Source organism: Schistocerca piceifrons, chromosome X (assembly GCF_021461385.2).
Source record: "Schistocerca piceifrons isolate TAMUIC-IGC-003096 chromosome X, iqSchPice1.1, whole genome shotgun sequence".
In the NCBI taxonomy this organism is placed as follows: domain Eukaryota; kingdom Metazoa; phylum Arthropoda; class Insecta; order Orthoptera; family Acrididae; genus Schistocerca; species Schistocerca piceifrons.
Window position 1 is genome coordinate 960859282 of NC_060149.1, and position 11738 is coordinate 960871019.

At 40.2% G+C, this 11738-nt stretch overlaps 1 pseudogene; it reads left to right on the forward strand.

Moving 5' to 3' along the window:
* LOC124722811 overlaps nt 1-11507 on the forward strand; it is a 57376-nt pseudogene extending 45869 nt beyond the window's left edge.
* Nucleotides 11508-11738: the final 231 nt, after the last annotated feature.

Genomic DNA, 11738 nt, shown 5'->3' on the forward strand with positions numbered 1-11738 from the left:
CATCAGACCACTACAAGGGAGCATCACTGTGTAGTGTACTGAGTACATTGTAACCTGTTCACGTCTGTGACTGCCATCTGAGAACAAGTACAGTAAACTCTCGTGCAGCTACACTTTTGGCTAGCTAGATTGACACTTGACAAGTTTCAATTTGCGTGCACCTGGAGCCAAGCATTTGCTGGTGTTTTTTTGGCAATCTACTGCTAATCAGTGCACTGGTGCGTGTCAAAAGTCCAAGTATTGTCAATTTGTGCGTGTGTTGGTTGAAGCTCTAGTGTGTTTCTTATTCGTATTGCATGGTTTCATGCCACTGCCATCTATTGGAACTCCTTGTAAGTACAGTACATACAGTATTGTTCTATGCAGCGCAACATAGCCATGTCGAAACTGACAATTAGAGCGCGCCGCCTAATACTTTCCACTTGTTGTCGGTACATCAAAGTTAAGTGTTTAACAGTGAACATACAACACCCTGTTGTGTTGCCACGTGGGCTTGGGTAGAACAGAGGAAATGGCATAGATGTATTGAATGCTTTCATTTGATGGCTGCCACAGCCTGGTTTCAAAAGTCAAAAGTTTGTCTAGTGCATCTCGAGTGTTGTCAAGTTGTGCATCTGTGTGTTTCTGATTTGAGGTTTTGTGCTCCCACTATGTGCCTTAAAGTGTCCAGAGATAAAAGGGGCCAAAAACCATAAAGGACTCAGTCGAGTGTCTGTAAAAAGAACACTGAACGTGACTACGGGCACGAAACATAAAACGAATGTGATCTTGTTGGAAAAAGAGCTTCACACTTTGCAGAGAATTGATGCTGGTGAGCCACCCACAAAAGTTGCTGCAGAGTAGGAGTACAATTACTGATCGGGAGACAAATCGATCAGGAATTGAAAAATTTTGTTCTATCCAAGCATTGGGCAGTGCAGTGAAATCTTGAAAAACAGTGAGAAAAGGTGCACATCCTCAGTTAGAAGAGGCATTATTTTTGTGGCACGAATAAATAAGAGCCAAAGGTGTGTCAGTTTCAGGTCCTCTACTTTGTCAAAATGAGCTGATGAGCTGATTGAAGGAAAGAAGCAAGAATTCCTCGGAAATAATGGCCGGCAGGATCGTTTCAAGAAGCGGCATGGCGTTCATGAAATTGCCATCAGTGCCAAATCATTATCTGGGGATGAAGCTGCTATGCTGATTTTAAGAAGAAACTGCACGCAATCATTGACAAAGGATGTTATACTGGCAATCAACTTTACAAATGTGATGAAACTGGGTTGAATTACAAAATGCTGCCAACGAAAACCCTTGCCTCTAAAGAAGAAGAAATTGCTTCCGGATACAAAAATATCAAAGAAAGATTTACTGTCCTCGCTTGCAGTAATGCCACTGGCAATCATAAACTGTGTCTTACTTTAATTGGCAAATCCAAAACACCAAGAGCATTTAGACACCAACCAACCAGCTTTGCCGCTGAGGTACACGAATCAGTCTTAAGGCACGTATGAACAGTGCCATCATCAGTGTTTGTTCCAGCTGTAGTAAATTACATGGCAGGAAATGGATTTCCTTGAAAAGCGCTACTTCTTGTGGACAATGCTCCTTATCACCCAGGTGATCTGCAAGATGGGGATATCAAAGTTGTATTTCTCCCACAAAATGTCACATCTCTATGTCAACCGATGGACCAAGGTATTCTTGAGGCGATGGAAAAACATTACAGACGCAAGATGCTGGAATACTTAATAGGTGTGATTGATGCTGCAGATGATTTTGTGGAAGCTCTTAAAAAATCGATGTTTTAAGTGTCATTCATTGATTGCTGAAGCTTGGAGTCTAATTCCTCCACTTCCTCTTGTTGGGTCTTGGAAAAAACTCTTAGATCGTAAGGCAACCTAAGTGGTGGGAAGGAGGAGGCAACACCGAAACTCAAGCTGACATAATTTTGGTGAATTTACTGGAGAAGCTGGTTGTAAAGACACACACTTCGAAGACATTGAAGAGTGGATGGAAAATGGCATTTTTTCATGTGCCTGAGGATGAAATCGTCCAAATTGTGACCGATCATAAAGTGTCAGAAGACTATGTTTCTGATGATGAATCAGAGAAAAATATTCCTCACACATTCTGTTACGAAGTGATCCAAACTGCCCTGGAGTACATCAGCCAATAGGAGGAGACGATTTATCCTGAAATAGTTTGATTTCAACGTTGGAGATGTATTGTTGCAAGAATAGTTTCTCAAGCAAAAAAACAAAAAAAAAAAAAAGACATTTGTGACTTCGTTACCAAAAAATAAACTCTAATGAAGCATCCTAGAACTTCTATGTCCATAACTTAAAAAGTTTTTTTTTTTTACTTTTCTTGAAAGTTCTTCTAGACAGACTTTTCGTTCCTTTGAGTTATCTCTAGATTTGTTTCATAATTTTGTTCAGTAGTTTATTTTTTATTCAAAAGAGTAGGTAATAAAATTAAAACTCCTGTTTTTTCCTGCTGCCAAATAAGGGAGATTTTTTCTGTAAGAATGCAAAATAAACGAGCTTTGTTATACAGCATTTAAAAACTTTGAGTTTTCAATCATAGTTTGGTGCCTTTTTAACATGTCAACACAATTTTTTCAGTAAAAAAGTGCAGGGTTATTTGCAACGGTATCAGTAACGTTTTACATACCCTACGCACGTTTTACGATTGTATTTCGCAATATTGATGCAATTTGGAGTGTTCACATGCGAAAAAAGGGGGACTTTGATTTATCTGAAATTTTCGTTATTGGAACCGGCCACCGTCCCGATCATTTCGGATAAACAGGAGTTCACTGTAATAGACTCCTTGCAACATGCTGTGTCATACAGCTAGGAGCAGCCAGACTATGGAATTGCCGTCCTGCGCATAGGCTGCCATTAACACCCAAGCAAATGACTGCATGTGAAGTGGTGCCACGATCGAGAAGTACGGACTGCTAATGAATGGTGTCACATTATGTTCACTAATGAGTCCCAGTCCTGCACTGCTCCAAATGACTATCGTGGAGAAGTTTGACCGTGACCAGGGGAGATGGGGAGAGGTCCCATTCTTCCACATTTGGGGGGGGGGGGGGGGTCACAAAGCAGTCCCATGGTGTGGGGAGCCATTGGGTATGACTTCAGGTCACGGCTTGTAATGGCCGAGGGAACTCTGATGGTACAGCAGTGTGTAATATTATTGTGGTGCTATTTTTCAACGGGCCAGTGCTTGTCCACATGTAGTATGTGTCTCTTTAAATTGTCTGCATGATGTTGATATACTCCTGTGGCCAGCAAAATCCCCATATCTGTCCCCGATAGAACATTATGGGACCAACATGGACGTCAACTCCATCCCACTGCCTGTATCCACGATTGCAATGTCCAGTTACAACAGTTGTGGATCACCTTTCTGAGGAGGGTATGCAGCAGCTTTACGACATCCTCCCGCACTGTCCAGACCAGACAGGGTGCATTGCTGTATTGATAAGTGGGCTCAAACTGATAAGTTCTGTGTAAATTTGACTCTGTTTTGTTATGACTGAAATAACATTACATACGTTCTAAATTCGCTATGTTTCAATTTGTTTTCTCCCCACCTTCTGAGTGTCTCACTTTTTTTCAAGCAGTGTAATTTAAGACAGACATAAGAATATGAAAATGGGATGGCATATCACATTGCTATTCAACTATGCCCCTAAGAAAATTGTAAGATAATGGAGAAGAGCAGGTGCACTATTACACTGACTAGAACGTAAACTTAAAGATAGAATTATATTGTGTAACCTACACCGATGACATAATACTAATTGACAAAAACATCACTGATGTGCTAAAGCAATTTGAAATATTAAGGGAGCAAGCTAGGAAAATTAGACTACTAATTTCACATGGAGAAAAAATTCTTGGCTGATACCAAAATGGCACTGGGTGAACTTATATAGGCAATGACATAGTATTCGGTGTTAAAGAGTTTAAATAGTTAGGTGGAAAAGACCACTGAACATCATAATGAAAAGAAGGCCATAGAATCCAGACTTCAGAAAATACAAACTGTCTCTCAGTTAACTAAAAGTATTTTTCCTGGAACTCTAAAATCTAACATTGTACAACAGTGATCAAATTAGAATTTCTTTATGCATGAGAGAGACTCTTTGTCCAACACAAGACATGAAAACAGCAAGAATGTAAAATTGTAGTAAAAATCTTAGGTCCAAGAATAAAAGATGGAATACATCACACAGAACCCAGTGTGAAATCTCCAGGCAAAATCCTAAATACTCTTGTTACAATGTGTCTCCAAAGAATCCAACTTGTGGGACATACAGAAAGAATGTATCCAAACAGGCAGCTCATTGGATTCCCACATACTTGAAAAATAAGATCCAACTGATGAAAACAAACAGGAAGAGACCTTAAGAAACTGGAATCACCACATTTACAGTATTCTGATGTAGTGATGAGTCACACAGAGTGCAGTTTCACAGTAGCTTGATCGATGCTTGTACTTGTGTGTGTAGTATATGCAAGTGTGTACAGCGTCTCTTCTGGTGTACACACAATATGCTAATTTAGTGGCCGAGCAGTAAACCGGATCCCTACTCGGTTCCAGTGTGCTGTGCTAATTATTCTTCTTCACTTGACATTTATGCTTGGAGCTGCAAGAGAGGCCATTTTCCAGATAATGCCACAAAAACAACAAATTCTCAGATATCAGTTTAACTTACACTCTTCAACATCATAGACAACATTTCACATTAATATGTTGCAGAACACTAGATTAGTGTTAAAATTGCCAGAGTAAACATTGTTCTCCATGTGACAGATTGTCACCCGACGTCCAAAATCGATAAATTTTATATCTCTGCACAGACAAGCAGCTGGTTGCTCATTGTCATCTGTGGTGCTAATCAATGGGTCGAGCTCGTTGCTGGCACAGCGCCACCACAGAGTAAGTGGCCCCTCATCCCAGCAGGTGGCGATGTTTTAACACCAGTATAGCTCCCCAGACTTACCGCGTCTGTGGATAACTCCGTCTCTGCACAGAACTTCACACATTTCCCACACAGTGGGCCCTCGTGTCTTTTACACACAATAAATCTTCAAACTTATTTCATTGGCTAAGTTAAATTTCGAGTGTGACATGCTATTTCGTAAAAAATAGCAAACGGTAGACATGGATGTTATTGTGACTCTTTCCTAAGGCAACATTTGTGTATTACACTTGTAGAAGTGCACTGCAACATAAAACAGTAGACCGTAAGTTCAAACAATGGAAACTCCAGGTTGGAATATCAGCAGTGTAGGAAAAGAAGAAGAAGCTAATTACCATAAAGATGGCACATTAAAATGCAGACAGGCACAGTTAAGACACTTACACATAAGCTTTTGGCCACAACCTTCATCAGAAAAAGAAATAGAAATACACACCATTCATTCACACAAGCAAGCACACCTCACACACACATGACCGCCGACTCCGACAGCTCAGATCAGAATGCTAGTCTGTAAGTTTGCTACACAATAAAATAATTATTCTGAGCTACAAGAAAAATGGATTCAAAGAACTAAACTGCTTGAAGAGAAAAAAGGGAAGGTCCCTGAAGCAACATAGTTTCACGAGTGTGCATACCAGTGGTAAATTATGAGAGTCGCAACTCTCTGAAATGGATACAAAGGCCACCAGATTGCATTAGCTTTGTTTGTGTCTCGGATTGTTACCATGAATGGTAGGAGCTATAAGAGATGTGAAGAGTGTAAGATGTTGAGTGATCCCTGTGAAGGGCACAGATGCCCTGTACTTCTGTGAGTCAGCATTATCAGCACATAACAAAATTTGAAGGGGCCTAATTGTGTGTCTCCATTTGCCAGGCTGATTGAATTATGCAATATGCAGATTTGTGAGACATTCAGATGTGGTAGTGGCCCCATGTTGGACTGCTTGGGAACGTAAGGGCAGCGTGCTTGTCAGCAAGCTTCCGGTTGACCGTGTCTGACGAGCCCATGGGAGAATTGCTGTAATGTACGCCAAGCACATTGTAACCCTTTCACACCTGCACCTGTCATGTGATCAGCAGTGAGTCACATTCTGCAAGACCCACGATGACAGTTGTCAGTGAGTATGACAACGACACAGGGAGAGGGCGTGTGGGGCAGCATTGGATATGACTTCAGGTCACTCTGACAGCACAGCAGTATGTCATGGACATCCTACATCCTCATTTGCTACCTCCATGTCCAACGGAGTTACAAGAGACAGAGCAGTGAAAACATATCCAGTTGTTGACTCACAAAACGGTTTTGAGGTGTGACGCATGTAGTCTTAAGTGAATCATTCATACAAAAAGAAAAGAAGAAGAAGCTAAAGTCAGAATGTGAAAAAACTGGAGAATGGAATAGATATTTGAAGACTTCACACTTGAAACTCCCAGTTTTCCTATTGTGAAAGTGCCTTTGTGACCATATGCATTTCACTGACGATAAACCTTTTTTTCCCCCCCTGGGTCTTGGCTCCATATTTTTTCATCCTGTTGAGTCAGAATACTTGCATAGTATTTGTGAGGTATTGTTTCAGTCTTGCAAGCTAATCTAAAATACAAATCCCTTTTGCATCCTAGAAAACAATGACCACTCTTTCTCTCCGATGAAGTCACCTTGGCTATTTTTGTGCAACTGCTGTTTCATTTCAGTCATCTCTCATCCACGGGAACAGATTGGTGCATAGAATCAGTTGTGTGTCAGATTGTCCCAAATTGTTTTTCACATTAGGTTGTAGTCAGGCTTCAACAGACATGCCACTCACTTTCTGGTACGGCCACGGCATCAACTGTTTTGCACATCTCTTTAATTACTGATCTTGCAATATCACACTGTGTTCTTTCTCAGCATTTTCATATTTGATTGTAATTCCAGGAAGTTGTTCATGAGTCATCTTACAGAGACATATGCCACATATGAATTCAGCCACCCATTCCTTAACTGTTGACTATGAAGGAACTCCCCCCACAAACCATGGACCTTGCCGTTGGTGGGGAGGCTTGCGTGCCGCAGCGATACAGATGGCCGTACCGTAGGTGCAAGCACAACGGAGGGGTATCTGTTGAGAGGCCAGACAAACAAGTTTTTCCTGAAGAGGGGCAGCAGCCTTTTCAGTAGTTGCAGGGGCAACAGTCTGGGTGATTGACTGATCTGGCCTTGTAACATTAACCAAAATGGCCTTGCTGTGCTGGTACTGCGAACGGTTGAAAGCAAGGGGAAACTACAGCCGTAATTTTTCCCGAGTACATGCAGCTCTACAACTTGACTAGAAGAAGAGATCGGTTGGTAGGACATGTTTTGAGGCATCAAGGGATCACAAATTTAGCATTGGAGGGCAGCGTGGAGGGTAAAAATCGTAGAGGGAGACCAAGAGATGAATACACTAAGCAGATTCAGAAGGATGTAGGTTGCAGTAGGTACTGGGAGATGAAGAAGCTTGCACAGGATAGAGTATCATGGAGAGCTGCATCAAACCAGTCTCAGGACTGAAGACCACAACAACAACAACATGAAGGAACTGACTCCTAATAAGTAAGATGATGCCTGTAGAAAAGTACAACAAAACAGTAATCTCAAAAAAGGACAGGATAGACAGTACATTCTGTAGGACATATTAAAAATGATTGGTAAAAGAGACTTGGTGTGTTAAATGCAGCTTTTGATTAAATGATAATTGAATTGGATAGATAAACAATATACTCGCTAAGTGGTGGCAGAACACACACATAAAAGAAGATTATAATTAGGCGAGCTTTCAGAGCCAGTAGCTCATTCTTGAGGCAGAAGGGTTGAAGTGGAAGGAAGAAGGGTGAAGGATAGGTCTAGGAAAAAATGTAGATTTTGAGAAAGTTACCCAGAACTGCAGATCAGGGGAGACTTTCCAGATGGGATGAGAAGGAAAGACTGATTCCACATCTACATACATACTCCACTAGCCACCATATGGTGCATGGCAGAAGGTACCCTGTCTCACTACAATAGTCTGAATAAAATTACTTGATAGTTGACATCAATCACTTGCTGCAACAATGTTGCCACATTCGCTACCAGCTACCGTTTGGTTACAGGTGACAACAAACAAGCGGCTCACTTCACAAATTATGTTAAATGTTTAACACAGAGCAATTTTTCTAGTGGCTGGTGCAAGGTATGTCAGAAATGTTGGATACTCTGTTGACTATTGATTTAAAGTGACCAGTGACTGAACTGGGGAAGACGACCCGTTTTGTATCCCTGACTGTAAACTTGTGTCCTAACCCAGCCGAGAAAATTGTGGTCAACAGTCTGCAGCAGTACTAATATCATGATCGCTTTGTTCATGGCGATTAAAGCTAACCCTTAAGGGTAAACTCAAGACAACAAAAACTCAATTTCAGGGCTGAAAGCAAACTGAAATTTCTCCATGTCATTTGTTACCTGTAACTATCCTTACACTAGCTGCACATGCTGACATGTTAGAAACCAGTGAACAGCCCGTGTGGGCACTTGTTCGTGGATTATAGATGACAGAGGCAGATTCCAAATGAAGAAATAATGACAGGAAGAAAAATGAGACCAAACAGAACAGTCAAAACAATGATGAAAAATGATGCAGCAAAGTATTAAAAATAAAAAAAATACATTTAAACCAATTAATTGAATGAAAATAATAATCACACTCTTTTGGTTAGATTTAGAAATAAAAATTTTGCTACATTGATGAGATTCAAACCTATGACATGCTACACATTAGATTAATCTGCCAACCATTGTGCTATGCCACAGCACTGCATGAAGTATTTATATATGTGAATGTAATGACCCAGTTGCAACTATGAATTGCAACCTTAAAAATTTCAGTTTCATGCAGTGTAGTGAAAAGCTTATCTAATGTAAGATGATCTCTGTGAATATGATAACTATATGTATGATACTGAATTACACCTTGTGCTGAGATATTCGGTAGTGTTTGGTTAGTGCTATGAATGAAATGTGTGTCTTTCATTAGCATTGTTAATGTGTGTTGTTTTTGGTGTAGTTATCGCGTGTCATGAAATACATAATAAAAGTGTCGGGCTCATAATTCGGGATACAAATACATCAAGAAAGAATGCTGAACCAGGAATTGGAAGTGACTGGCCAATTTTGGTGGAGTTTGGCAACAGCAGACAGTTCAAGTGTGACGCTGACTACTCTTATTGGCGTTTGAAGTGCCAACTATCAAGTAATTTTAATTCGACTGTAGCCAGTTCCTTTCCCATTCCATCTGCCAATCGAGTGAGGAAAAAGTGAATGTCTATATGCCTCTCTATGAGTCCTAATTTGTTGTCTCTTATCTTCGTGGTCCTTATGCATAATGTATGTTGGTGCAAGCAGAATTGTTCTGCAGTCAGCACAGTGTTCCTCAAAATCCCTCCAGGGATTCCCATTTGAGTTCCAGAAACATCTCCATAATACTTGTATGTTGTTGTTTCAACCTACTGTTAACAAATCTAGTATCCTGCCTCTGAATTACCTCAATGTCTGCTTTAATTCGACCCCTTGCGGATCCCAGACACTCAAACTGTACTCAAGAAGAGATCACACTAGCATCCTATATGTGATGTCCATCACAGCTGAGCCACACTGCAGTAAAATCCACCCAACAAACGAAAGATGATTATTCGCCTTCCCTACCATGACCCTCACAAGTTTGTTCCATTTCATATCACATTGCAACGTTATGTCCAGATATTGAAACAATATGACTTCTTCATTCATGACACTACTAATGCTGGATTCTGGCATTATGGATTTGTTTTTCCAACTCATCTGCAGTAACTTATATTTTTCTACATTTAGGGTTAGCTGTCATTTATCACACCAACTGGGAACTTTGTCCAAGTCATCTTTTATCCTCCAAAATCACTCAACAATGACACCTTCCATACACCACAACATCATCAGCAAACAACCACAGATTACTGTCCACTTTGTCCATCAGATCAGTTATGCACATAGAAAATATGAGTAATAGCGCTCCTATCACACATCTCTGGAACGATCCTAATGATACCCTAGTCACTGATGGACACTCACCGTCAGGATAATGTAGTGGGTTCTATTACTTCAGAAGTCTTTGAGCCACTCACATGTCTGGGAACCTATTCCATGTGCTTGTACCTTTCTTAAGAGTCTGCAGTGAGGCACTGTGTCAAATGCTTCTCGGAAATCAAGAAATATGGAATCTGGGTTTGTGAATTTTGTGATGGCAAAGTTAGAGGAGCAATGCATCTGCATTAAATTTTGCGTGAAACTCAAGAAAACCTTTACAGAGACACACCAAATGATGCAGGGAGCCTATAGCGATGAGTGCTTAAGCCATACTTGGTGTTATGTATTATTCACACGTTTTAAAAATGGCTTTACAAAAGTCAAAAATGATCCTTGTTCAGGACGCTCTTAGATGTCCCCTGATGACGCTTGTGTCAGGAATGTCAACGAAATTGTGTGTTCCAGTCGAAGATTCACTGTCCGAGAGATTGTAGAAGAATGTAACATTTCAATTGGATCATGTTATGAAATGACACAGCATCTTGGAATGCATTGTGTTGCCGCCAAGTTCATTCCACGGCTCATGAGTCAAGACCAAAAAAACTTTTTGGATCTCACAAATGAGAATGAGATGTTCCTTGCGAGAATAGTATGACCCCTGCAGACTTCTTTTTATTTCCAAAGTTGAAAAGGATGAAGTTTTGCAATGGTAGATGAGATAAAAGAAAATTCGCAAACGGCAGTTTATGCAACCCAGCAAGAGGTGTGTCAAGACTGCTCCTGGAAGTGGAAATGATATTGGGAGCAGTGTATCAATTGTGGAGGAGAGTATTTCAAAGGAGACAATCCATAGTAACTAAAAGATAAGCATAGAAAATTTTGTGGACTAAGTTCTGGAATTTTTTGAACAGACGTCATATGACAAAAGGGCATGCTGAGTTGCCCATGAGCGATGCTTTGTACTGATTTGTGGACATAAACTTATTGGTCTCTATGAAACTGATTAGATTCAAACCCAGAATATGTTCATGAATTCTGCAGCAAACTGATGTTACGGGAATTGGTCTGTAATTTCGCGAGTCTGTTCTTTCGCCCTTTCCCTGTTGCTTCATAACCTGGGTTGTGAGTAACTGAATCCACTTTCCCTTCTTCCCTTTTTTCCCCTCTCTCCTCCCTGATGAAGGAACAAAGTTCCGAAAGCTAGGAATGTAAATTTTCAGTTCTGTTTTATGTGTATCTATCGGCTGTACTGAGCTGAGGTAAGTACTGGCCAGCCCCTCTATCTCTTTGTTAGTATTTGTTTCACATCTTATATGAGATTTTCCATTAATCATTTATGTTTGTATAAGCATTTATTAAATTTAAAAAGTTGGATTTCATATGTTAATACAAAAGATAATGTTTTGCATTGCAGGCATGATGAACCTGTCAAAGATGAAGAATCGGCCAATGATTCTTATTGGAGGATAACAATACGTATAACTTAAACTTGAGATTCTTGAAAATAAAGCTAGTCAGCATTTCTTAACAGTACTGATTGATGAGCAAAGTCTTAGTGGACATTTGTATAAAATTGTCATAGGTGTTATTTACAAGAAGAGTAAAGAGTTTCAATAGGAATGTGGTGAGACATTTAACAAATGTCATGACCACACATTAATAGGACCTTATAACACTACCATTATGATATTAGTATGCTTT